Here is a 25,336-nt window from a genome sequence, read left to right on the forward strand (position 1 = left end):
AAACTCTTTTTTTTATAGTGGAAAATACACATAAAATTCACCATTTGTTTTAAGGATATCATTCAGTACAGTGAGTATATTTACATCGTTGGGTAACCGTCATCCCGATCCACGTTCAGAACTTTTTTCATCCTCAAACTGAAACCTTAAACCCATTAAACAGCAACTCCCTACCCACTCCCCGTCCCAGCCCCTGGCAGCTACCATTTTGCTTTCTGTCTCTATGAATTTGCCTCTTCTATATGTTTCATATAAATGGAATTCTAATGTTTGTCCTTTGGTGTCTGACTTATTTCACCTAGCATAATGTCTTCAGGGGTCATCTAGGTGTCAGAATTCCCTTCCTTTCTAAGGCTGAGTAATACATTAAAAAACTAAGGTCGTGGCACCTGGCCCCATTACTCCATGGCAGATAGAGGGGGAGAAGGTGGAAGTAGTGACAGATTTCCTCTTCTCGGGCTCCAAAATCACTGCAGATGGTGACTGCAGCCATGAAACCAGAAGACTGCTTCTTGTCAGGAAAGCTATGACAAACCCGCACAGTGTGCTGAAAGGCAGAGACATCACTCTGCCGACAAAGGTCTGCATAGTCAAGGCTGTGGTCTTCCCGGTGGTCACGCATGGTTGTGAGAGCCGGATGGTAACGAAGGTGTGGTGCCAAAGAACTATGGTGCCTTCGAACTATGGTGCTGAAGAAGACTCCTGAGAGTCCCCTGGACAGCAAGGAGATCAAACCAGTCAATCTTAAGGGAAATCAACCCTGAATACTCGTTGTAAGGACCGATGCTGAGGTTGAAACTCCAGTATTTTCCTCATCTAAGGAGGACGGCCGACTCATTGGAAAAGTCCCTGATGCTGGGAAAGATTGATGGCAGAAGGAGAAGAGGGTATCAGAGGATGAGATGGCTGGATGGCATCACTGACTCAACAGACATGAGTTTGAGCAAATTCTGAGAGATGATGAAGGACAGGGAAGCCTGGCGTGCTGCAGTCCATGGGGTCGGAGAGCTGGACATGACTTAGTGACTGAAAGAACAACAACGGTAATCCACTTTATGTATATACCACACTTTATCTCTTCACCCATCAACATGAACGTTAATGTTGCTTCTTCCTTTTGGCTATTACGAATTGTGTCTCAGTGAATACAGGTATGCAAATACCTGCTCAAGTCCCTGCTTTCCATCCTCTTGGGTGTATATCTGGTAGCGAAATTGCTGGATCACATGGTAATTCTGTGTTTGATTTTTGAGAAACACCATAGTCTTTTCTAGCCATACCATTTTTATTCCCACCAGTAATGAATGAGGGTTTGAGTTCCCCCACATCCTCCCAATGCCTGTTATTTTTTGTTTTTGTGATAATAGCCATCTTAATGGTGTGAAGTGTTCAGATGTGTTTCTTATTTCTATTTGGAGTTTTCCCATTGAAAGAAGTGAGAATGAATGGCTGAAGTGGAGAATCCTGATTAGAAAGCTTTCTAATGAGAGAAAGAAGCTGTAAAAACCCAGTTTTTATTTATTATATTTATCAGTTATTGTACAGTCACAATATTATTGTGTGGAATCATGTAATATTTGTGTCTGGCTTATTTCACTCAGCATAACATTTTCTAGGTTCATCCACATTATAGCAGTATCAAAACTTCATTGTTTTTTTATAAACTTTTTTTATATAGTGGTAAATATATATAAAATCTGTCAGACTTGGTGAAAACCCTCAGTTTGGGAGCTTCCTAACTGTGCACCCTGATGCTCTTGGCAGGCCTCAGTTTCCCCATATGTAAAATGCAAATCATAATATCCATCTCAGGAAATCTTGGTAAAATGAAAAATCAGCAATGGATAACACTTTGTATCTGGTAGGCAATGCCAACTGCAGTTCCATGGTTTCACACAGTAGTCGTGTTATTTCTCACTCAAAGTCCCCCAGGTGTATTTCTGATCATTGGGCAGCCTTCCAGAAGGTCATCTGGAAGCCCAGATTTCTTCCAGCTTCTAATGTGTCCACTGAGAGGCCAGGAAAAGGACAAAACACAGTGGGTCAGACACAAGAGGGTTTGGGGGGCCAGACCTGGAAGTGGCCCATAGTATCTCTCCTCTTAATCCATTGGCTGAAACTTGGCCACATGCTCGCACCTACCACAAGGGAGATGGGGAAACATCATGTCCTGTGTGCCCAGGGAGGAGAGGATATGGGAATGCTGATTGGCTAGCCATATCTGTTGCATTATTAAATGATTAATGATCATCACAGGTCTCTTTCCTGTATTCTAGAAGGGCAATTAGTAACCTAAGCCCTGGCATGTCTGTTTAGAGGCTGCTGCTGCTGCTGCTAAGTCGCTTCAGTCGTGTCTGACTCTGTGCTGATCCTATACGTGGAGACCAGAACTTTGTTATAAAGGTGTCAGTGAGTGAGTGAAAGTTGCTCAGTCGTGTCTAACTCTTTGCAACCCCATGGACTATACAGTCCATGGAATTTTCCAGGCTAGAATACTGGAGTGGGTAGCCTTTCCCTTCTCCAGGGGATCTTCCCAACCCAGGGATCAAACCCAGGTCTCCCACGTTGCAGGCGATTCTTTACCAGCTGAGCCACAAGGGAAGCAAAGTTGTCAGCTCCCTTATAACTAAAAGGGTCTGCGTCTTGCATGCTCTTGCCCAGGTGGGCTGCTGGCCTGGAGGTCCTGTCTGGTGCTTCCAGGTCGGGCGTGCACTGGACAGATATGGACTCACTGTGCTCATCCTGCTCTTCAGTCTAGAAGCAGTCTCTGTCCTCCAGTCGGCCTCCAGGTTTGGCTGTGGGAACCATTGTTCCGCAAGACTGATGGGAGTTTGGATAAAGGACGTGAAGAATTAAGGGCCTTTGGGCAAAGCCCAGACTGCCGCTGAGACAGCAGAGATGCCATCTGAAGAGAGGAGGTGAAGGAGGAAGTGTAGTTTGAGCTAATAAATCTGGGAGGATTATCCAGCTACTAATGAACCCAGGGAGATTCACAATCACTGCCTAATAGAAAAGATAAAATCACCCTAATCTATTGTCAGTGAGCACAGATGGGCCTGGTGCCAAAGCAGGGAGCCACCGCCTTGGCAGGAAAAGTGTAAAGATTCAGGGTAAGGGTCAGAATCGTGAAATGTCCAGAAAAAGTAGGAAATGGGCCCTGGAAGTGGGAACTATGGTCTGTGGGCTACCTAGGCTGCTCCCAGCATTGCAGGCAGCATGGCTTGCTGGATGCTGTGATCCTCTTTTCATTTTCCTGCCCCAGGTAGGGCTAGAGTGCCAGGCTCTTGCCACCTGCACTGTGCTGGAGGGCCACAATGCCATTTGTGCCATGTGTATAGAGGCAGTTAACATCTCAGAGTTGTTCCCTGGGGGACTCTAGAGAGAAGGAACTTGGTGCTGGCTGGGTATTGGAAGGCAAGAGGCAGGGTTACACCAGCACCCGAATGGTTATATTAGCACCTGTAGGGTTACCTTGCATGGTAAGGGTTATATGAACAGGAGGCCTCATCATATATAGTTACAGCCCTGCTACTAACTAGTGGTCAACATAGTATTAGTCAAAGTTGATATTTATTGCCTACTTTCTGCATGCTAAACTCTGTAACAAGTGCTTTTCAGTTATTTTCTCATTTAAACCTCACCCAACAGCTCTAGGAGAGCCCTCTTTCATCCCTATTTTAGAGATGAGCAAGCTGAGGCTCATAAAATTTTGTTACATTGCTCAAGGTAGTAACCCAAGCAGTTAGCTTTTAGCCACCTCACTCAACTGCATTTATCTAGGCAAGCCATTTCTCCTCCTTGTGCTTCAGTTTTTTCATCTGAAAACTGTGACGTTGTATTAATAGTAGGTGATCTTTGAGGTTCTTTACAGTCCTGGACTTATTTCATCTTACACACCGTTGAGGGCATTTCAATTCACAGCACTCTGTAGTTGGGAATATTTCCTGGAGAAGAGGAGAGGATGACCCATTAGATCGAGGGCCCATGGCTGTTCAGCTAACAGCTCCCTGGATTCCCAAAGAGTAGCAAAGTCCTGCAGAAATAACTCCTTTGTGCCCCAGTCTCTATCTTGTTTGGGCAGAATGGATATATGCAGGCAATTTTTCTCCTCTGGGTCCATGTTACTGTCAAGCAGACTGAGCCTGTGTTTATTTTTCTAGAGGTTTATCAGAGAGATTAGCCATAAGTAATTGAAATTGCTAAAATTATTACAGAAAGGGGAGCCAGGGCAGTCAGGGAGGGAAGAAACAAATGATTCCAAAGGATGCAAATGCTCACTGTCCTGCCCTCCTGCTCCTTTCTCTGATGGGCCAGCACCGTTCATCGTTGAGGTCTTCCTTGAAAGCCAGTTCCTCGAGGCATTTTCTGCTGACGTGCCCTGTGCCGAGTTCCGTCACACACTGTCACAGCGCCCTGTCTTCTCTATTTTGTAGCATCCATCTCAAGCAGGAATTCCTTCTTCTACGTCTGACCTTTCCATCAGACGTCGAATTTCATAATAGAAAGACCAAGTCTGGACTTTCCTGGTAGTTCAGCAGTAAAGAATCCGCCTGCAATGTGGGAGACCCTGGGTTGGGAAGATCCCCTGGAAGAAGCAATGGCAACTCACTCCAGTATTCTTGCCTGGAGAGTCCCATGGACAGAAGAGCCCAGTAGGCTACAGTCCATAGGGTTGCAGAGTTGGACACAACTGAAGCGACCGAGTGCAAACACACACACACACACACAAGACCAAGTCTGTCTTGTCCATCAGTATACCCCAGTAGCCTACTGGCATATAGTAGGTGCTCAATAAATACTGAGTTAATGAGTGGAGAAGTTCATAACCTGATAGAGTTCTTGGACTGGGATGGCTGGCCAGGATTAAGGCTCATCTCCATCCAACAGGAATTCAGCTCATCCCAAGTAGCCCAATGAGTGCAAAGGTCCCCAGCTCAGCCAGGAGGAGCAGGGCTCAGTGCCCCTTTTCCTGAGGATACCTGCATTTTCATAGCCCACACGGTAACTGCTCGGTCTGGAACACTCTTCCTCCATTCTGGGCTGGACAGATTTGAAATTAAGGATGTGCAGGTTGCTGAGGTTGAAACTCCAATACTTTGGCCACCTCGTGCGAAGAGTTGACTCACTGGAAAAGACTCTGATGCTGGGAGGGATTGGGGGCAGGAGGAGAAGGGGATGACAGAGGATGAGATGGCTGGATGGCATCACTAACTCAATAGACATGAGTCTGAGTGAAGTCCGGGAGTTGGGGATGGACAGGGAGGCCTGGCGTGCTGCGATTCATGGGGTCACAAAGAGTCAGACACGACTGAGCGACTGAACTGAACTGAAGTTCAGCAAGGATGGTTTTATTCAGGATCCAAAACATGGAATATCAGGGGGTTCTTTTTTTTTTTGCCACACTGTGCAGCATGAAAGATCTTAATTCCCCAACTAGGGATCAAACCCGCACCCCTGTAGTAGAAGGGTGAAGCCTTAACCACTGGACTGCCAGGGAAGTCCCCTATCAGGGAGCTCTGGTAAGTGAGGGCAGTGTTGAAACCTGTGGCCCCTGGTTGACACCAGTACTGACCATAGACGTGAGAAGGGTCAAAAGAGTGCAAGGACTGTGCTGAGTGACCTGTCACCTGGGGCTGCTTCCTCTCCTGCCCACACCTTGCCTGCATCAGCCTTGGTCAGGCAGCCTCTTCGCCAACTCCTGGTACTCCTGAGCCAGAACCCAAGGGTCTCCAAAACAAAACCTCTGCTTTGGGTTTCCAAGGTCATTATGAAATTATCTAGTTCCATCCACCATCCCCATGACTTGGCACACAAGGTTGGTGAGCCTCATGACTGTGTCATGACACAGAGGGTGGAAATATGGCTTAATGGAGGCAGCTGGGGACTCGGATCAGAGAGGACCTGAGCTGGAACCTGGGTCCTGCCATGCATGAGATGTACATATGGCCTGTTACTTAACCTACTGGAATCTCAGTTTTCCCTTCTGTAAAATGGGGATGATAATTCATACACCATCATTTTGTGAGGAACATGGAACTTTTCTAATCCTGTCAATATTATTTACTAGGCTGCTAGTAAACATCATTTCCTTTCCTTCCCTCTTTCCCACTTCCCTGTTGAGTATTTCCATACTTAGATCTCAGTGTCCTGGTTTACTGTGTCTTAACTTTTGAAAACTCCAAAGCTGCTATCAGAAGCATTTCAAAATTGGTCTGTCATCTAATTGAAGTTACAACTACAGTTCCAAGGGTGCGTGAGCCTCTTCCATGTCTTAGAGTCTTTTACTGAAATCACACACCACACGTACACACACACACACACACACACACACACACACACACAGCTAGCCAACGACTACAGTCCATCAGTTGGACAACTTTCCAGTGCCAGAGCAATTGATTCTAAAGTGTAGTTTATTCTAAAATTATTAAGACTATCCACATATTTCACCTTTATTGAGCCTTTTAGGAGAACCACTCTGCATAATACAGTGTACTTTGGTGAATAAATATGTTTTCAGTGCAACTAGGAAAAGAGTAATGGAGTGAAAGTTCCCCATGTGTCTGACTGAGCTTCCAAGGTACCGCCCCCACCACATGCAAACTCAGAGCGGGGGCAGGTCTGGCAGTGACAAATGTCCCCTGGGCGTACATGGGTCCAGCAGCATCTTGAAGAGAAGCTATTATTCCAGAATTGTGCTCTCTGGCTGCCAACCCTCCTGTGTCTATCCTCTGAACTGGGCCACAGCTAGAGGGGGTGTGTTCAGGGGAAATGGCGGGGAGAATTGGAAAAAGATTCAGGAGGCTACGACTGAAAATTATTCTCTGCATTTGCATCTGGGGAAACTGGCTGACAGCTGGAAGTCCCTCGGTCCAAGTTATGGCATTATAAAATGATTAGCTAGTCATGATTAAGCGACTTACCTATGGAAAATGCTGAAGTCAACTCCACTTATTCAGCAAACATTTATTACGTGTCTGCTGTGTGCTGGGAATGCAAGCAGCGTAGGATGTGGCTTAAAGAGGCAAGAAGTGGAAGCCCACAGGAAGAGTGTTGAGTGCTTTTTTGGGACCTTGGAGAGAGGTTTATAGATTTGGCTTGCTTTGAATCATTTATTAAGGGAAGGTTATAAAGGAGGGGGATTCCCTGGTGATTCAGATGTTAAAGAATCTGCCTGCAATGCAGGAGACCTGAGTTCAATTCCTGGATATGGAAGATCCCCTAGAGAAGGGAATGGCTACCCACTCCAGTATTCTTGCCTGGAGAATTCCATGGACAGAGGGGCTTGAAGGGATGTAGTCCTTGGGGTCACAAAGAGTTGGACATGACTGACACTTTTACTAGAAAGGTGAATGGGATGGTGGCATGTGGTCAGAGGTAAGCATGGTAGGCCTGACAAAGAAAAAGCAGGGTGCCTGCTGTAGCTGGAGAGAGGACCTGTGATGCAGAGAGGGGAACCAGAGTTGGCAGAGGAAAGTTCCTGTCAGATGACATTCCGTCTGCCCTGCGAAGTTGCTGGACTTTTTATCATTAGAAGTTGACATAGGGACTTCCCTGGAGGCCCAGTGGCTAAGACACCACACTCCCAGTGCAGGGGGCGCAGGTTTGATCCCTGGCCAGGAAGCTATTAATAGATCCCACATGCCACAGCTAGAGAGTTCGCATGCCACAGCACCACAACTAAAGACCCAGTGCAATCAAATAAATAAATAATTGTTTAAAAAGAAGTTGGCCCTGGTAGTTCCAAGGGCTGGTCTTGGCTCTCCCACTAACTGACCTTGGAGAAGTCCTGTCTACCCTGGGGATAAACTGAAGGGTCTCCAAAGACCTTTCAGCTCTTCAATTCTGTTGACTTCACGGATTGGGTGAATTTATAGTGAATGAATGGGTTCCCTGGGCATGTGAAGCTTCTGGATTTCCTCTTCACGGCTTCTAGAGTCCTGGTCTGGTTTGCTTCTCCCTCCCTCCCTTCTGCTCCCCTAGTTCCCCCCACCCCCACCGCGGAGGGCAGCACCCCTGGCTCGTGAGTGGCTGGTCCTCTCACCCGCTCTTGCCCAGAAGGCGCTATCCCACGTCCCACATCCAGGCCACTTCCTCAGGGCCCTGATGGACAAAGGGCCTCAAAATCCAGTCCAGGCTGATATGTGAAGGGCTGATGACAAGCACAGAATCTGGGGGGACCTTTGAGAGCATCTCACTGAATCTCATCATTTTACAGTTGAGGGGAAGTAGCTAGAGTGGGACAGTGACTTGCTCAGCTCTCACAGTGAGTCAGGAGTGGCGGGCAGAAGTCTCCTGACCATGCGTTGGCTGGTCAGCGTTAATTGAGCTTGTCAGAATGCAACCATGGATACAGTCCATTCTCTGAGATGGTCAGGGTGGAGTGGGAGACAAACCTAAACAGAGGATTGAAAGCCAGTGGGTTAAAATAATGAAGCTATCCACAGAGCCTGGAAATCTCATGAAGACTTCCTGGAGGAGGCCACACCCAGTGGGCCCTAAAGAAGCACTGCTTAGTCAGGTGGAGGACAGGGGGATGGATGTTCTAAACACACAGGTTAATGCCTTAGACATTTCCTTTTTAAGTAAAGCCTCTACCAAGGAAGTGGATCCTATGGGAAATTGTGGATTTGGTGAGGAAGGTATTTTGGGGTGGGGAGGAACTTTCAGAGCCTTCACCTCCTTCCACACAGGCAGCCAAATGCCACCTTCCATGTCCTATGAAAGGCAGATAAAGAAGAAAGGTGGGAGTCACAAGTGAATCTGCATGCGTGCTAAGTCGCTTCAGTCGTGTCTGAGCCTTCCAGGCTCCTCTGTCTATGGGATTTTCCAGGCAAGAATACTGGAGTGGGTTGCCATGTCCTCCCCCAGGGGATCTTCCAGACCCAGGGATCAAACTCTTGTCTCTTATGTCTCCTGCATTGGCATGTGGGATCTTTATCAATGGGCTTCCTTAGTAGCCCAGTTAGTAAAGGGTCAGTCTGCAGGGCAGGAGACCCCAGTTCAATTCCTGGGTTGGGAAGATCCCCTGGAGAAGGGATAGTATTCTATCCAGTATTCTTGGGCTTCCCTTGTGGCTCAGCTGGTAAAGAATCCTCCTGCAATGTGGGAGACCTGGGTTTGATCCATGGGTTGGGAAGATCCCCTGAAGAAGGGAAAGGCTACCCACTCCAGTATTCTGGCCTGGAGAATTCCATGGACTTTATGGTCCGTGGGCTCACAGAGTCAGACACGACTGAGTGACTTGCACTTTCACTTTCTTTACCACTAGTGCCACTTGGGAAGCCCAAGTGAACCTGAGTTAACACCTTTGTTGTGGTGCTAGCTGGTCGTAAATGCCTAAGACACTGCCCATTCACTTGGGTGGCTGTCAACTATTCTCCCCTTCAAGGTGATGGGCACTGTAGGCCTAAAGAGAGAACCCCAGCTAGGGACTGGACTGGGGACCAGGAGCCCAGCATCTGGGCCTCACAGTGAGATCTGGGGTATTACAGGTGAGCCTGAAATTTCCAGATACACTTGATTCCTAATGGCGTGGGGCGGGGGGTGTGAGAGCAGAATGAGGATTGCCAGGAAAATCAATCAAAAGTGAGGGAGCATTCAACGGGGGTGTGGAAACCCTGGTGGAGGCGAGGAAACCCTGCCTGGTGTCAGAGGAACCAATTATCACTCAGCCCCTTTGCTCATGTTTGATAAATAGTGTGACAGTGAACATTGGTCCCATGGGGCTCCTGGCACCAAGTTGGAGATATTTGCGTATCATCCATTTAATAGAATTGAAGCTCGTTTCTTGCATCTTCCTCGACACACACACGCACTCCCACATCCATGCCTGTGTGTGTTGCTGGCAGGGTGCACCAGACTGTGCTTGTGAAATAAATCAAATTGAAATAAGAACTAGACTCTGGGGACTACGCTGGCTCCATATCTCTAGAAGTATAATGGAAATGCCCCCCTCTGACTGCCCAGGCCTTCTGCTTAATAGAGCTTTGGGAGAGGGGAGACCTGCCTTGACCTGAGTCACCAATGGTCCCATTAATTCAATGAGAGATGCTTCAGCCTTTCCTCTGTCCACTGATCCAGCAATTCCCAATAATCCACTGTCAAGAGTCTGACCATAAACACCTACCCATTTTCACTAGCTGGTATTGTAACAATCATTGCTCCCACGGTACCAGCGAAGTACCAGACACCATGCTAAGTACTTTTATGCTCACGATCTTAAATCCTCAAAATGCCACTACGGTGTAGGGGCTCCAGTTCCACCAAGCAGGGAAGCGAGGCTCAGAGATTCAACTGAGGTCATTCACTCCACAAGTGGTCCAGCTGAGAATTTGCCTTTGACCTCCCTGCCTACCTCATGTCTTTAACAAACTGCTCTTTATTGCTTTTCCATGCTGTATGAGTTTTCTGTTGCTGTGAAACCGATTACTACAAAGCCAGCAGCTTAAACCTCATAGCGACTGGCTCAAAGCTCTGTAGGTCCACACTGCATGGCTGGGCTCTCCACTCAGGTTGAAATTTAGATGTTGGCTGGACATGTTCTCATCCAGAGCTCAGGGACCTCTTCCAGGCTTATCCTATTATCAGCAGAATTTACATTCTGTGGTTGATTTACAGGACTGGACTCTCTGTTTTCTTCCGAGCTCTTGGCTAGGGACTGCTCTCAGCGTCCAAAGGTCACCATCCAGTGCCTCGCTCCTGGTTCTCTGGCAACGCCTCTCGTTGTGTATCCTTTTATCAGGTGATGGGGGAGGTGGAAGGGAGCAAATGAAACTCTAGTCCTTGCTCATGACCCCTCCTTCCCCTCCATCTCATCTTCTTCTTGTCCATGACCCACTCTGTGATGTCTCCGTCTCATCCACGGACAGTCTGCCTCTAGTCCAGGCCTTCTCATAACTTTCAATCTTTGACTTCCTCTTCTGCAACAAGCCAGAGAAAACTGTTTTTAAAGGTTAGAGTGCCTGGATAATCGGCCTCTTTTAAAGTCAACTGTGCCATACAGCAGGGCCTCCCAGGCGGCCCAGTCAGTGCAAAGAATCAGCCTGCCAATGCAGGAGCTGCAGGAGAAGCTGGGTCGGGAAGATCCCCTGGAGGAGGAAATGGCAACCCACTCCAGTATTCTTGTCTGGGAAATCCCATGGACAGAGGAGCCTGGCAGGGGATCTCAAAGAGTCAGACGCGGCTGAGCATGTGCTTGCCACATCGCATAGCCTAATCATGGAAGTAAAATTCATCACAGTCACTCTCATTCCTAGGGACTGTGTATATGTGGGGCATGGTCTCTTTAGAATCCTGCCTACCCCATGCACTAATTGTGCAAATTAGTTTATTTCATTTGCTCCCCCACCCCTCTGCACCCCCCCCCCAACCCGCCCCCCATTGCCTGGTGAAAGGATAGACAAGGAGAGTTGTCAGGAAACCAGGAGCAAGGCACTGGAGACCTTGGGACAGCAAATGGTACATCCCCTGATAGATGGTGGACCCAAGTTCCTTCTGCTGACCCACTGTGTGGCTCTGTGGGTGGCATACACATTGACTCCCGATGATGCTCTGTAAGCAAGCCCCTGAGGGAAGACAGAACCAGAGCAAAGGGGAAACTGAGGCCCCTGGGACAGCTGAAGTTGCCTCATAGTCTGGCCCTGGGGAATTTGGGCCCTGCTGAGAAGAGTGCTTGGGATGCAATGAATGTTTGGAAAGCACAAAGAGACTGAGAAGAAAATACATTATGGCAAATCATATTATTATTATTATTACATTATAAGTGCAATTGTATTACAAGCACCATTAGGAGGAGCAAGTGCTGTTATTATTAAGCAGCTCCTCTCTCTCCAGCATCAGGCTTCCCTCAATATCAAAGGCATCAGCCATTCAATTAATCACCATCTGAGGCTTTCCCCACCCTGGCCCTGTGTTTGCAGTGCTGACAGCTCCCATTCACAGCCCAGCAGTAAGTGTGACACCTGCCTGTCCAGCTGAAGCCTGCAGCCATCACCTGCATGGTGGGCGCCTCTCCTGTGAGTTTCAAAGCTGGATTTTTATCTTGGCCAAGAGTTAAAATCTTCCTAACATCACTCTTTGGAGAAGGCAATGGCACCCCACTCCAGTACTCTTGCCTGGAAAATCCCATGGATGGAGGAGCCTGGTGGGCTGTAGTCCATGGGGTCGCTAAGAGTTGGACACCACTGAGCAACTTCACTTTCACTTTTCACTTTCATGCATTGGAGGAGGAAATGGCAACCCACTCCAGTATTCTTGACTGGAGAATCCCAAGGACGGTGGAGTCTGATGGGCTGCCGTCTCTGGGGTCGCACAGAGTCGGACACAACTGAAGCGACTTAGCAGCAGCAGCAGCAGCAGCAACATCACTCTTGATGATATCTCTTTTTTGCTTAAAACCCTGCAGGAGCTCCCTGTTACCCTGAGGATCAAGTCCGAAGCATCCTCTTCCTTTTTTAAAATTTATTTTTAAAATCTTGGCTGCCCTGGGTCTTTATTGCAGTGCATGGACTTTCTATAATTGTGTCATACGGGCTTAGTTGTCCCATGGCATGTGGGATCCTAGTTCCCCAACCAGGGATTGAACCTGCGTCCTCTACACTGGAAGGCGGATTCTCAACTGCTGCACCACCAGGGAAGTCCCCAAAGCAGCCTCTTTGGAATGGACTTCTGATTCTAGCTGTGCCTTTCCCTACTGCCCAGCACCCCAGCCAGATGGGGCGGCTTGCAATGCCCTGCACTGAGCCAGTGCCTTGCTTCTCCACAGCTCTGTGCATCCCACCACTTCTCTGTCTTAGAAGCTCCTTCTGCACCTCCTTGCCTGCTGACTCCTGCTCACCTTTCAGGCCTCAGCTTGCAGTGAGCTCTCAGCTTGGGAAAATCAGCAGTCATTTTTATGGCCATGCCGCCTCTCTCTGTGCCCCTGGCACTTGAGCTCAGCACTATTTGGGACTTGCCTCCACTTGCCACTAAGGATAAGTACCTTGACAGAGAGAGGTTTGCATACTGGTATGTTCCTGGTACCCAAAATGATGTGTGTCCTAGAGAAGAGACTCCTGGGTTGTTTTGTTTTGTTTTGTTTAGAATGAGTCAAAATGGCCAAGATCTGAAAAATCACCTGATATGTCCATTTCCCTCCTGAGTGTCCAGTGGCTTGGATCCTGGTCTGCTGCTGCTGCTAAGTCGTTTTAGTCGTGTCTGACTCTGTGCAACCCCATAGATGCCAGCCCACTAGGCTCCCCAATCCCTGGGATTCTCCAGGCAAGAACATTGGAGTGGGTTGCCCTTTCCTTCTCCAATGCATGAAAGTAAAAAGTGAAAGTGAAGTCGCTCAGTCATGTCCGACTCTTAGCAGCCCCATGGACTACAGCCTACCAGGCTCCTCCGTCCATGGGATTTTCCAGGCAAGAGTACTGGAGTGGGTTGCCATTGCCTTCTCCAGGATCCTGGTCTAGCCTTAGTCATATACTTGCTGAGTGATCTCAAGTGTGTCATAGACAGCAAGATGCCCTGCCCCGTGGGAGCCCCTCAGGACCTCCCTGTGGAGGAGGCTAAGGCTCCTGATTGTGGAGGAGGTGGCTGGAGGAGGTGGAGGAGGCTGAGGCTGCTGATTGACAGTGTCACTCATCTTCCCCAACAACTCCTAGTATGCCTGCTAAGAGGGGGGAGGGAGGGCCTTGTGTCTCTACAAGCCTGAGGCTAATGAGTTGGGAGGGAGGGGAGCACGGTGCAGACAGAAGGCCTGATCAGTGGACCCTGAGTGCAGCGGACTTCAGAGGTGAGGCATCAGTGCCTGATAGAGGAAGCAGACCTGCAGAAAAGCAGTGGTGCCCCACAGCCCAAGGGGAGAACACGGAGCCTCTACCATTTTATCAGTTTGATCCACTGAACTCTCGGCATCACAGTTAGTAACCACTTACTTAGCTCCCAGAGGCACAGAACATTTCTAAAGCTAAGATGAAGACATAGCTACTGGGGTGGAGGTGGGAGGGTTCTCCCCTCCCTGGCCTCTGCCTTCCCTCTTCCTGGGAGCAAATGACTGAAGTCTTTGTAAAGGTGTTTCCACCCTGATGCATGTTTGCAGATGATCATGAATTCATATAATGAATGTTTGAGCACTTGCTAAGCACAGGCGCAGAGTAAGGTGCAGGGACCAGAGCGCTGGACAAGACAGTACAGTCTGCTTTTGAAGTCCTGTTTGTAGACTCATGCTGGGAAAGAAAAGCAGAGAAGGGACAAGGTTCCTGGGAGGAAGGGCTGTGCATGCTCAGGTCATGGGGATACATGAAGAGGAGACGCGTAGGGAGAAGGATCCAGGAAAGCTGGGAGCAGGGAGGTTTAGAACCAAATCTCCCATTAAATGGAATTCACTGACAGGTGTGAATTAGCCTCCCAGCTGCTACTTTTTTCAAAGACCTATTACACAAAAAGCAATCACCTAGAATGCAGAGAGCACAGGCAGTGATGCAGATAAATAGACAGGTACCTGGAGGGAGGGAGAGGATGTGAAGGTACCCAGGAGATTCTGGACTCCTGGTGGCTTCAGTGCTTTCTCGAGAAAGGCTAAGAGGCCACTGTTTTTTTCTTTTCAATTTTATTTATTTCTTTGGCTGAACCAGGTTTTAATTGCAGTACGTGGGATCTTCAATCTTCGTTGCAGCATGCAAACCCTTAGTTGTGGCATGTGGGATCTAGTTCCCTGGCCAGGGTTTGAACCTGGGTTCCCTATAGTGGGAGCAGAGTGTTAGTCACTGGACAATGAGGGAAGACCCTAAGAGGCCACTTAAAAGACAAAGGCTTGGGTCCTGGCCTCCCCCATACTTTGGGTCCCAAGGGAAAATGAATAGGCTCATAAGGAAAGAGCCTTGAAAGTTAAAGGACCAAGCTGCCCATCCAGTAAGATAAGAAACAGCCTGACAGGTGCTCCCTTCCTGAATTCATTCAGTCAACAACCTTGACTTCTTTCTACATGCTTTCCCCCCGGGTGGATGCTGCTACTGTAAAAACATTGTCTCCAATAGCACCTAGTCCTTGGGAAGTTGCTTTGAACAAACTCATGACAGCTTCCCAGATGGCGCTAGAGGTAAAGAATCTGCCTGCAATGCAGGAGATGGGAGAGACGAGAGTTTGATACCTGGGTCAGGAAGCTCCCCTGGAGGAGGGCATGGCAACCCACTCCAGTATTCTTGCCTGGAGAATCCCATGGACAGAGGAGCCTGGTGGGCTAGAGTCTGAATGAATGAATGAGTGACTGAGCAGTGATGGGATAAAAAGCTTTAAGTGATGATGAGTATACCTGTGAGGACAGCGGCCAGTTCCTGGATGATGGAGGAAGTCAAGGTGAAGAATGAACAGAGGGGTAGACAGGAATCATAGCGTGAAAAGACACATATGTCCAGCTAAGGGGTTTGTTTTTGTCCTGAGTGCAGTAAGGAGCGTTGGGAGGTGGGGAGGGATTTGTGATCAAATGAATTGTTGAGAAAGAGCTCTTGAGCAGTAGCATGAAGGAGGAAGCTGGAGAAAGGCAAAACTGGAGGAGGGGAAACCAATTCATTCAAAGTCCAAGAACAAGCTTGTGAAGATCTGATTTGAGGCAGAAGTTGTAGGGATGGAGAGCAGGGGACAGATTCAAGAGATGTTAAAGAGGAACAGCGTTTCCAGTGACAATAACCTAGTGCCTACAAGCATGGATGAGATGGGAGTGTGAGAAGGGGAGAAGTGGAGAATGAGCTCCAAATCCTAGGCTGAATGATGCGTGGAGGATGGTGACATTCACAACTAGGAAACCAAGCGAGGGGATTCAACTAGGGTGGAACAACAAGAAGTACAAGTTTAGGAGTGATATTGCCAAGGATAGCTTCCATTATTCCAGCTTCGTAATAATGGCTTAAGAAACTGGAAGCTTTTGGTGTTCTCAGTACTCCTGGGAAAGTTGTCGGTCATGAACAACCTCAGTGGAGGGCTTGTGTATTTGAGTTTATGCTGTATCCTTCACTGGTGGCTCAGATGGTAAAGGATCTGCCTGCAGTGTGGGAGACCCTGGGTCAGGAAGATCCCCTGGAGAAGGGAATAGCAACCCACTCCGGTATTCTTGCCTGGAGAAATCCTTGAACAGAGGAGCCTGGTGGGCTACAGTCCATGGGGTCGCAAAGAGCCAGACACCACTGAGGAACTAACATTACTGCTGCTATTGACTTAACCTACTGCTGGGCCCCAGGAGGGAGGAATGGAATTATAAGTGCTGATCTTGAATGCCAAGTACCTGGACCTTAATCCCAGTCTGTCTTTTGAGCAAGACACCTAACTCCTAGGCACTTCCGTTTCTCCTTCCATCAACTGGGTATGTGACTAAAACCCACTCTCTCTACACCAAGTGTGCTGGTGAGGACTGGAAGAGGTGCAGGAAAATGCCTTAGAAGTTTTGTAGAGTTGTGCCAATGGAGGCAGTTAATGTTATGATCCTCAATGACAAAGTAATGTTTAATAAATGACTTCTGATTTGGTTGATAAGAGGTTGCTGGTCTCCCAGGAAGTTAGGGGCCGGGCCTGAGCATGAAGCAGAGATCAGAGGCTGAGTCTTGGGTGAAAGCAACAGAGGAACAAGGGACTGCTTAAAACACCACTGTGGGAATATGAACCAGTTCTGGAGCAAAGGGTCTGCAGAGAAGGACAGTTAAAGCCCTTCTGGGTCTGGGCAGTGGAATCCAAAGAGACTGCTGAGGTTGTAGAGGTGTCATCAGGGTGGCACTTTTAATAGTTGCCTGTGGCCCTGGCAGGAAGGGAGATGTTGAATTTTCAGGCCTCCATGCAAGATCAGAGAGATCTTCCTCCATGACTAATCTGTAGGGAAGACAGAAGGCTCCCTCCCCACCCTGTCTTCCTCATTTCCTGTTAATGATGCCTTCCTTGAGCTAGTGTATTGTATACTAACAATACTAATAATTTCAAGGAGTTCTTTTCGTATTTCTGATCCATATAGTGCTTTCCTATATATCACTGTTATCTCTTTTAAGTCTCACAGCCAACTCTGTGAAGTGTGATTTTCCCTATTTTGTAACAGAGTCCTGTCTAATGAAAAGAGACTAAAATAAAGAGATTGAAAAATTAAAAAGCAGAGATTGGTTTTTGGAATTTGGGACTCCAGTGAAGCTCCAGTGAAGAAAATCTAGGACAAAATACCAGCAGACGGTGTATGATCTAACATGTTGTGACTCCACAGCCATACCCACTCCCTCCAGCACAGTTATTGTCCTCATCATTTAATGAAACCAAAGAACCAGCTTCTGGTTTCACTAAGTTTCACTGGGCTAGGGATACAGAGATGAGCAAGACCACCCAGAGGCCAGCAGGAAAGCTTTGGTGGCTCAGATGATGGTGATCAGGGATGACCAAGGCTCCTAAACCAGTCCTGGCTGAAGCCAGCCAAGTTCATGAAGCTGATTTTAACTGCCTACTTCTCTATGCATGTTAGCCATTCATGTCTTCAGTCACAATGCTTTTCTTTCTTTTATAAAAAACTTTTGATTTTGTATTGGGTTATGGCCAATTAACAGAGCTGTGATGGTTTCAGGTGAATAGAGAAGGGACCCAGCCATACATGCACATGCATCCATTCTCCCCCGAACTCCCCTCCCATCCAGGCTGCCACAGAACACTGAGCAGAGTGCCCTGCGCTAGACAGTAGGTCCTTGTTGGTTATCCGATTATACTGCATTTATTTCTAATTCCTCCCCACCTGAAACCTGGTGTTGTCTCGTGTTCCTCCCTGAGATTCTTTGTGCTGAACAGACATGGCATGGGGCAAACCTCAGCTCTCGCATGTTCTCAAGATCAGTTTTAATTGCTCAGTCTGGAGCCCACACCAATCCCCAGGACCCTTTGTAATTAAAATATTTCTCAGGCAGAGATTTAGCTGATGTTGGATAATCTCTTTACTCTCTTGGACAACCAGTGTTCATTTTGTAGCTGCAAATCTTAGACCAGAAGTCATTGCTCTTAAAGTCGAGTTGTATATTCTGAAATGAATTTTAATTCAATTTTGCCAGCTCTTTTACAGCACAGTCAGCATGAACTCGTAGTACCCTTGACCCTCGATGCCCCGCTCACAGGGATGCATAAGGGGTACAAATATATAAACCACTGGGCCCGGGTCTGTTTACAGCTGTGTGACCTTGGAAAACCACTCATTCCTCTGGGTCTCTGCTTCTTCAGCTATAAATTGACACTGGTAACTCCCCTGTGGTAGGGCTGCTAAGAATGGATTGAGATCCTGCACATGCAGTCCCTAGTTCTGCCAGGCACACAGTTGGTGGTCAATAAATCGTCACAGTTATTATTATTATAATTATTGCTTTGTTAGGATTATTTACGGTTGAAAGGTCTGGAACTGCAGCTCAAGCCTTCTGTCTCCACACAAATAGCCACACCAAGCAATTAACACCGTATGGTGACTGACTTGGCAAAACTTTTCTTATTTGACAAGTAGCTAAGGATAGCTTCTTGCAGGGTGAGGAGGGGAGGGAAGAAGGGAGGAGAAACCCCCAGGCCAGGTAGTTCACTTTATCCACACCTAAGTGGAGTGTGGGGACCAGGAGAAGGAAGAAGGGACAGCGTGGAGGATGGACTGCACTAGCCATGGGTTATCCCTGCAAAGTGGATGCTCTGATCTGCATTTTATAGGTGAGCAGAACGAAATTCAGCAAGGCTGCTCAGCTGCCCCAAATCACCTAACCAGTGTGTGGCAAAACAGGATTCGAACACAGACTATCTTATTTCAAAACCTCTTTTTATTATATCCTGCTGTCCCCTGATAGGATCGCCACATGACACGACTCCAGGGGGCGCCATGCACGTTGCCATACGCGTGAACGGCAGCTGGGACTTGTGCTGTGTCGTGGCTGAGTCTCCCAAGATCCAAGGGGTAGGTTACTTAATAGACAAAGGAGAGGTGAGGAAGGCCTGACCTGGGGATTGGAAAGGAAGGGGTAGAGATACAGGACAAATTTAGGAGACAGATGTGAAAGGATTGACTAGACATAGAATTGAAAGAAGAGGGGGTGAAGGCTGCCTTTGAAGTGTCTGGCTTAGGTGGCCCTGGCAATGGTCAGGCCCTTGGGGGCTCAGAAATTGTGAGAAGAAACCAAGGAGAAAGGGCTTCTGGGCAGAGAGTATGAAATGCCCTTCCCCCACTTCCCCATTTCACCTGCCTCCTGGCCCAGACAGTAAAGGGTTAGGAGATGGACTTGACCCCAGGACATGGTCTGACCTGTGTTTTGATTTCCTGTTTTTCTCCTTAAAGTCAAGTACAGAGGCTGAGTCCAGATCATGAAAAACCCTTGTGCTTTTAACCTTAGTTGGCTGACCTTGTCCCTCACCCCTCCACCCCGCTGCCCACACTCAACTTGCCCTAGCTCCTGGCCTGGTGGATGAGCAGGCTGTAGGGGGATGGAGTGGTCCTTGCAACTGACTGGAGTAGAAGGCCGTGGGCAAACCAGGACATTGGAAGTGTCACAGCTGCTGGACAAAGGGGGCCATTCAGCTGATCCACAGCGCCCATGTGGCTCTCTATCCTTTATGCATGAAGCCTTCCTCCCAGGCCTGTTCTAAACACCCTTCAATTTCAGGTAACACTCTCCAGCATTCACTTGTGGTCATGACCTGACCTTCAATTGCAGCTATTCAGTCCCCTGAAAATCACCGTATACAGAAGGATACACGTGCACACACGATCCCATATGCTCACACATACACAGATGTGTGCACATCTATAACTTTTTAAATGAGAAAGCCCAGTGATAAGAAACCAAGCTGTCAGGAATTTGCTTTTCAAAATATAATAATGTAACTTGCAGAGAACAATCAAGGGCTGGTCACCATCCTGCTCATGTTCTTATACCTTCTGAGCAGAGTCAGGCATAGTGAGGACCCCAGGACTTTGAAGCATCTTCCATCCACAGCCTCAAGCAACCTTCACCAAACAGCTTCCAGGTATTAAGCACTATGCTGGGTGCAGTGGAGGTTTCAGAAATGAGTCAGGGAACCTCCCTGGCTGTCCAGTGGTTAAGACCCTGAACTCCCAATGAAGGGGGCACAGGTTTGATCCTTGGTCAGGGAACTAAGATCCTGCAACCCTTGGGTGAAGCCAGATTTTTTTTTTTTAAATGGGGGACTTCCCTGGTGGCACAATGGATAAGAATCTGCCTGCCAATGAAGGGGCCATGGGTTCAATCCCTGGTCGGGGAAGATGCCACATGCTGCAGGGCAACTAAGCCTGTGTGCCACCACTACTGAGCCCAAATCCTTGAGCCCCAGCCTGCAAACAGTAACTACGAAGCCCAAATGCCACAGCTGCTGAAGCTCACACACCCTAGAGGCTATGCTCGGCAATAAGAGAAGCCACTGCAATGAGAAGCCTGCACATTGCAGCTAGAGAGTAGCTCCCACTCGCCACAACTAGAGAAAAGCCCAACAGCGGTGAAGACTCAGCACAGCCAAAAATAAATAAATAGTGAACGGGTCAGGTACAGCCCTGCTCTTAGGAACACACAGGCCTTGGGAGGAAGAGGCCGTGGACATGAAAATATATTGGTGCTGCAAGTGCTATCACAAAACCACGTGCTCTTGGAGTAGTTGAAGACTTGGTCTTGGCCTCTGTGCCACACTCGGCCTTACCAGGTGGCCACGGGCTCTGTTCTTCACCCTGGTTCCTCTGGTCTCGTGACAGTGGTAGAATCTACTCACATTGGGAGCAGAGGCCTTAAGATTTCCCTCCCCAGCACATTTATAAGAGAACCAAGGTTCCCATGAGAACCTGATCTATCTCAGGGCTCCTAACACTTTGTCACTTCAGTTAAGGTCACAGCCAGCCAGGGAACACACCTGGAGAGCACAGGACACCTGGAGGAGGCCAGGGTGCATTCTTGGCTAGAGCTCTTGGTGGAAAGCAGGAGCCGGAGTGTCTATGCTCCCCTCTCATCCTGAAACTGATTGATCATATATAATACCCTCTCAGCCAAATGATACCCTCCCTATGACTTGATTTGGGGGTTATGATTCATATTTCCCTAAATACGTTTAGAATTGTTGTTCAGTTGTTGCTAAGTCATGTTCAACTCTTTGCAACCCCATGGACTGTAGCATGCCAGGCTTTCCTGTCCTTCACTATCAAATGCTCAAACTCATGTCCATTGAATCAGTGATGCCATCCTACCATCTCATCCTCTGTCACCCCCTTCTCCTCCTCCCCTTAATCTTTCCCAGCATCAGGATCTTTTCCAGTGTGTCAGCTCTTTGCACCAGGTGGCCAAAAAACTGGAGCTTCAGCATCAGTCCTTCCAATGAATGAAAGAAAGTGAAAGTGAAGTCGCTCAGTCGTGTCTGACTCCTTGCGACCCGTGGACTGTAGACCCCCAAGTTCCTCCATCCATGGAATTCTCCAGGCAAGAATACTGGAGTGGGTTGCCATTTCCTTCTCCAATGAATAGTCAGGGTTAATTCCCTTTAGGATTGACTGATTTGATCTCCTTGCTGTCCAAGGGACTCTCAAAAGTCTTTTCCAGCACCACAGTTTGAAAGCATCAGTTCTTCAGCACTCAGCCTGCTTGATGGTCCAACTCTCACGTCTGTGCATGACTATGTCGCATGTTTAAAACAGCGTTTCCCACTGCACAGTCTATAGAACACTCCCGCAAGACATCCATAGCTTTGGTGGGGAATGTGTTTCATGGTTAGCGTTTAGAAAGTCCCAGGTTAAACAAAACTAAGCTGCTTTACGGTGGGACTTCTTTAACCCTTTAATGTGCTAGTGTGCGTTGTCAATCTTGAACATGTGGTTAGAACATGCCAGGTTTGCTCCCCTTATTTGAACATGGAAACTTGTTTTCTTGAAAATTCTGTTAACACTTCCCAGAAAAGCTAGTGTCCTAAGAAGCACACTTTGGGAAATACTAGAACTTAAAAGATTTTCTTTGTGTACAAACTGGCAGTGGGCAGCTGTTTCCCATTTTCACTTAGATACCAAGCTTCAGCAGCAGCAGGAGAGTGTAAGTTTAGACAGAAAGAAGCATTTCCTAACAGTGAAGATGCTTAGAGAATAGAAGCCTGAAGGGTCCTGGGAAATTACTATAAAAGAACACTCCACCCCTTTCTTGTCCTTTCACAAGCTCTCCCATGAGTCGTTATAAATAGGATGGATTATCAAGGAAGCTCCTGGATCTTTTTATCTTAAGGGGGCCTTTGAAAATAGGATATAATTGGAGGATGAGAAGGTAGTTATTAAAAGGCAGCAAGACAGGTTGTCTGGCTTTGGGATGGGCTGTCTCTAAGTGTCTGTAATTAATTCATCCATTCTTACTCAGCTCGGGTCATGCGTTTCAAGGAAATACCCTCTGAACTCAGGTTTCCAAGACGAGTGGAACTAAAGAAGTAGGAAGCTAGAAGCTGCCCACAATCTTGTGGTAGCATGTTCGTAGCTGTCCCATGTTGAACATATCTTATGTGCCAGAGATGATACGCCTGGTGCGTGCCTATTACTTATTCCTTGAACAACCTCTGAGGTTGCTGTCATTGTAGTTGCCGCTTTAAATGAGGATCTGAAGCCCAGATCACACATGGCAGTATAGTGCACCACCTGGATTTGAACCCAAAGCGCTTACCATGTGTCCCACCTACTGCCACTGTGAGTCTAGACATCAAGGTGTCAAAGTGAAAGTGAAAGTTGCTCAATTATGTCCGACTCTTTGCAACCCCATTGACTATACAGTCCATGGAATTCTCCAGGCCAGAATACTGGAGTGGGTAGCCTTTCCCTTCTCCAGGGGATCTTCCCAACCCAGGGATCCAACCCTGGTCTCCCACATTGCAGGCGGATTCTATACCAGCTGAGCCACAAGGGAAGCCCAAGAATACTGGAGTGGGTAGCCTATCCCTTCTCCAGGGGATCTTCCCGACCCAGGAATCGAACCAAGGTCTCCTGCATTGCAGGTGGATTCTTTACCGACTGAGCTATCAGGGCTTCCTTGAAATGGGGCTTCTTCCACCCTGCTGTGCATGTGAGGATAGGGCAGCGGGTGGTGGTGGTGACGAGCTGCCCACATTGACACAGAAGCCGAGGGAGAGGGGACATCTCCAGCTCCCCCCACACCAACTACAGCCGGGGAGGCCCCTTGGTCCCTGACAGCAGCCTGGCCCTGTACCCCGCCACCCTGTCCTTGCCAGATGCTCTCTCCTCGTTAGCCATCTGCACCCTTGTGTCTGTTGATAGCCCAGAGCGCATGGGCAGCTGCCCTGTTAGAGACGGGAGACATATCAGCTTATGAATCAATACATTCTCTGACACATCTGGGTTCCCCTGACGGGGATGTGGCAGGATCCAAAAGACACTTAATCCTCATCCCACTCCATGTTGTCAGCCTTTGGTGGCTCCAAAGGCATCTTTGTAACTTCAGTCTGCAAGCTGCAGCTAATGAGGCTGGACTCCAGGCAGAGCGCAGGCCCATGGCCCGAGGGCTTGGCCGTGGCCGTGGATGTGAGTGAGTGAGTTTACCAGGGACGTGACAGGGGCCTGGAGGAACTAAGTCTTAAGACAATGAGGCCGCCTGAAGAAGAGCCGTGTTTCTGCTCAGCTACAAAGCAAGCCCACGGCACCTGCCATCTGTCATGTCAAACGGAGTGGCTGATGGGTTAGTCCTGGGGTCTAACAACCGTGGGCCCAGAGGGTGCAGAGCTGTGTGCGAGGCATGTGGAATAAATGTGTGATGAATGTGAATTCAATGCACAAGGATGACCTGACCTGCATGTGAAGGCATTATTTCAGGAGCGGGGATTGGTGAGCTGAATAGCCCACACTCTCTTGCCTGGTGTCCCTGTATAGGACCAGGGGGACTTTGGGGGTCCAGGGCTCTGACCTCAGCCCTGCCTGAGATAGGGGTGCTTCTCCCTGTGACACTAGCTGACCTCCTTGAGACTCATGCCTGCAGCTTTTAGCTGAGTGAAACCATGGCTCCAGCCACATGATTGGGTGAGGCCCACACATCCTGGGAGAATCCCCTTGAGTGTCTAAATGCCACTGCCCCACATGGGGTTTCCTTAACTTCCTCATCTCGGGGAGCAACGCCCACCCTAGCCCCCCATAGATATCTGACGGTGCCTGGGTGCTAAGTCGCTTCAGTTGTGTCCGACTCTATGACTCATGGACTGTAGCCCACCAGGCTCCTCTGTTCTTGGAATTCTCCAGGCGAGAATACTGAAGTGGGTTGCCATACCCTTCTCCAGGGGATCTTTCTGACCCAGGGATCGAAACTGTGTCTCCCTGTGGCTTCTGCATTGTAGGCAAATTCTTTACTGCTGAGCCACCGGGAGCCCTATCTGACAGCATATGTGTTTATTTGTTTGCTTACAGTCTGTCTCGTCCCCTAACCTGCAAGTTCCTGGACGTCAGGAAATGTGTTTCTTGTTCATATATATTCCGTGTCTAGAACATCCTCTGTGCCCATGTCTGGCGCATAATCAGCACTTCAATATTTGTGAAATGAATAAAAAATACTAATAAAATGAAGGCACAGCCCTACCTGCAGATGTTCAGGTGGAGATTCTTAGAAATACAATGTGATCTTCTTACTCCTCGGCTGGCTGAGCCTCAGGTCCCATCACTATTAGGATAAAGTGCAAGTTCCCTGACCCAGGAACCAAGCCCTGTGCTCTGGCCCCTGCTGACATCTCCCGCTCCATCTCTCACGGTCACCTCACCCTCACGTATCCTGGTTCTGACCCAGTGACTCTCAAACTTTAATGTGCATATGACCTTGGACCCTACTAAAAATACCGAGTCCTGGGCCTCAGCTTCTGAGATAATGGATTCAGTTGGTGTTAGGTGGGATGCAGGCATCATCACTTTTTTAAAAAAGATACCCAGGTGAGTCTGACGGCAGGCATTCTGTGGACGCGCTCTGAAGAGCGATGCTCCTGTGAAAGTATCCCGCAGGCGCCCACACACTCTCTCACCTCCAGGTCTTTGTGTCCCTGGTGACTTCTGTCTGGAATAGCCTTGGTCCACTCACATTTTCCACCCAGAAAATGCCTGAGCACCCTTCAAGACAGCTCACGGGTCATACTTTCTACACACAGCATCCTGCCTCCACCAGCTCATTCGTGGTTTTCTTTCTTTCTCCAGCCAGAGCATTGTACACATCCCCTTCGTAGAGATCATTCTGCTCATTTCTCTTTTCTCCCCCCCTGCACCCCTACCCTGTGAGCTATTTGAGAAAGAACTCTCTGCCATCCCCGGACCCTGACGCCCAGCGGAGCACCTGGCCTTGTGTCCATCTGGCTAGGCTGCACT

General features: G+C 48.4%; 1 protein-coding gene across 1 annotated transcript in view; it reads left to right on the forward strand.

Moving 5' to 3' along the window:
• The window catches only part of GRIK4 (glutamate ionotropic receptor kainate type subunit 4), a 401,304-nt gene that overhangs the window by 250,313 nt on the left and 125,655 nt on the right, over positions 1–25,336 (forward strand).

The sequence above is a fragment of the Ovis aries genome, chromosome 15, assembly GCF_016772045.2.
Source record: "Ovis aries strain OAR_USU_Benz2616 breed Rambouillet chromosome 15, ARS-UI_Ramb_v3.0, whole genome shotgun sequence".
Classification (NCBI taxonomy): domain Eukaryota; kingdom Metazoa; phylum Chordata; class Mammalia; order Artiodactyla; family Bovidae; genus Ovis; species Ovis aries.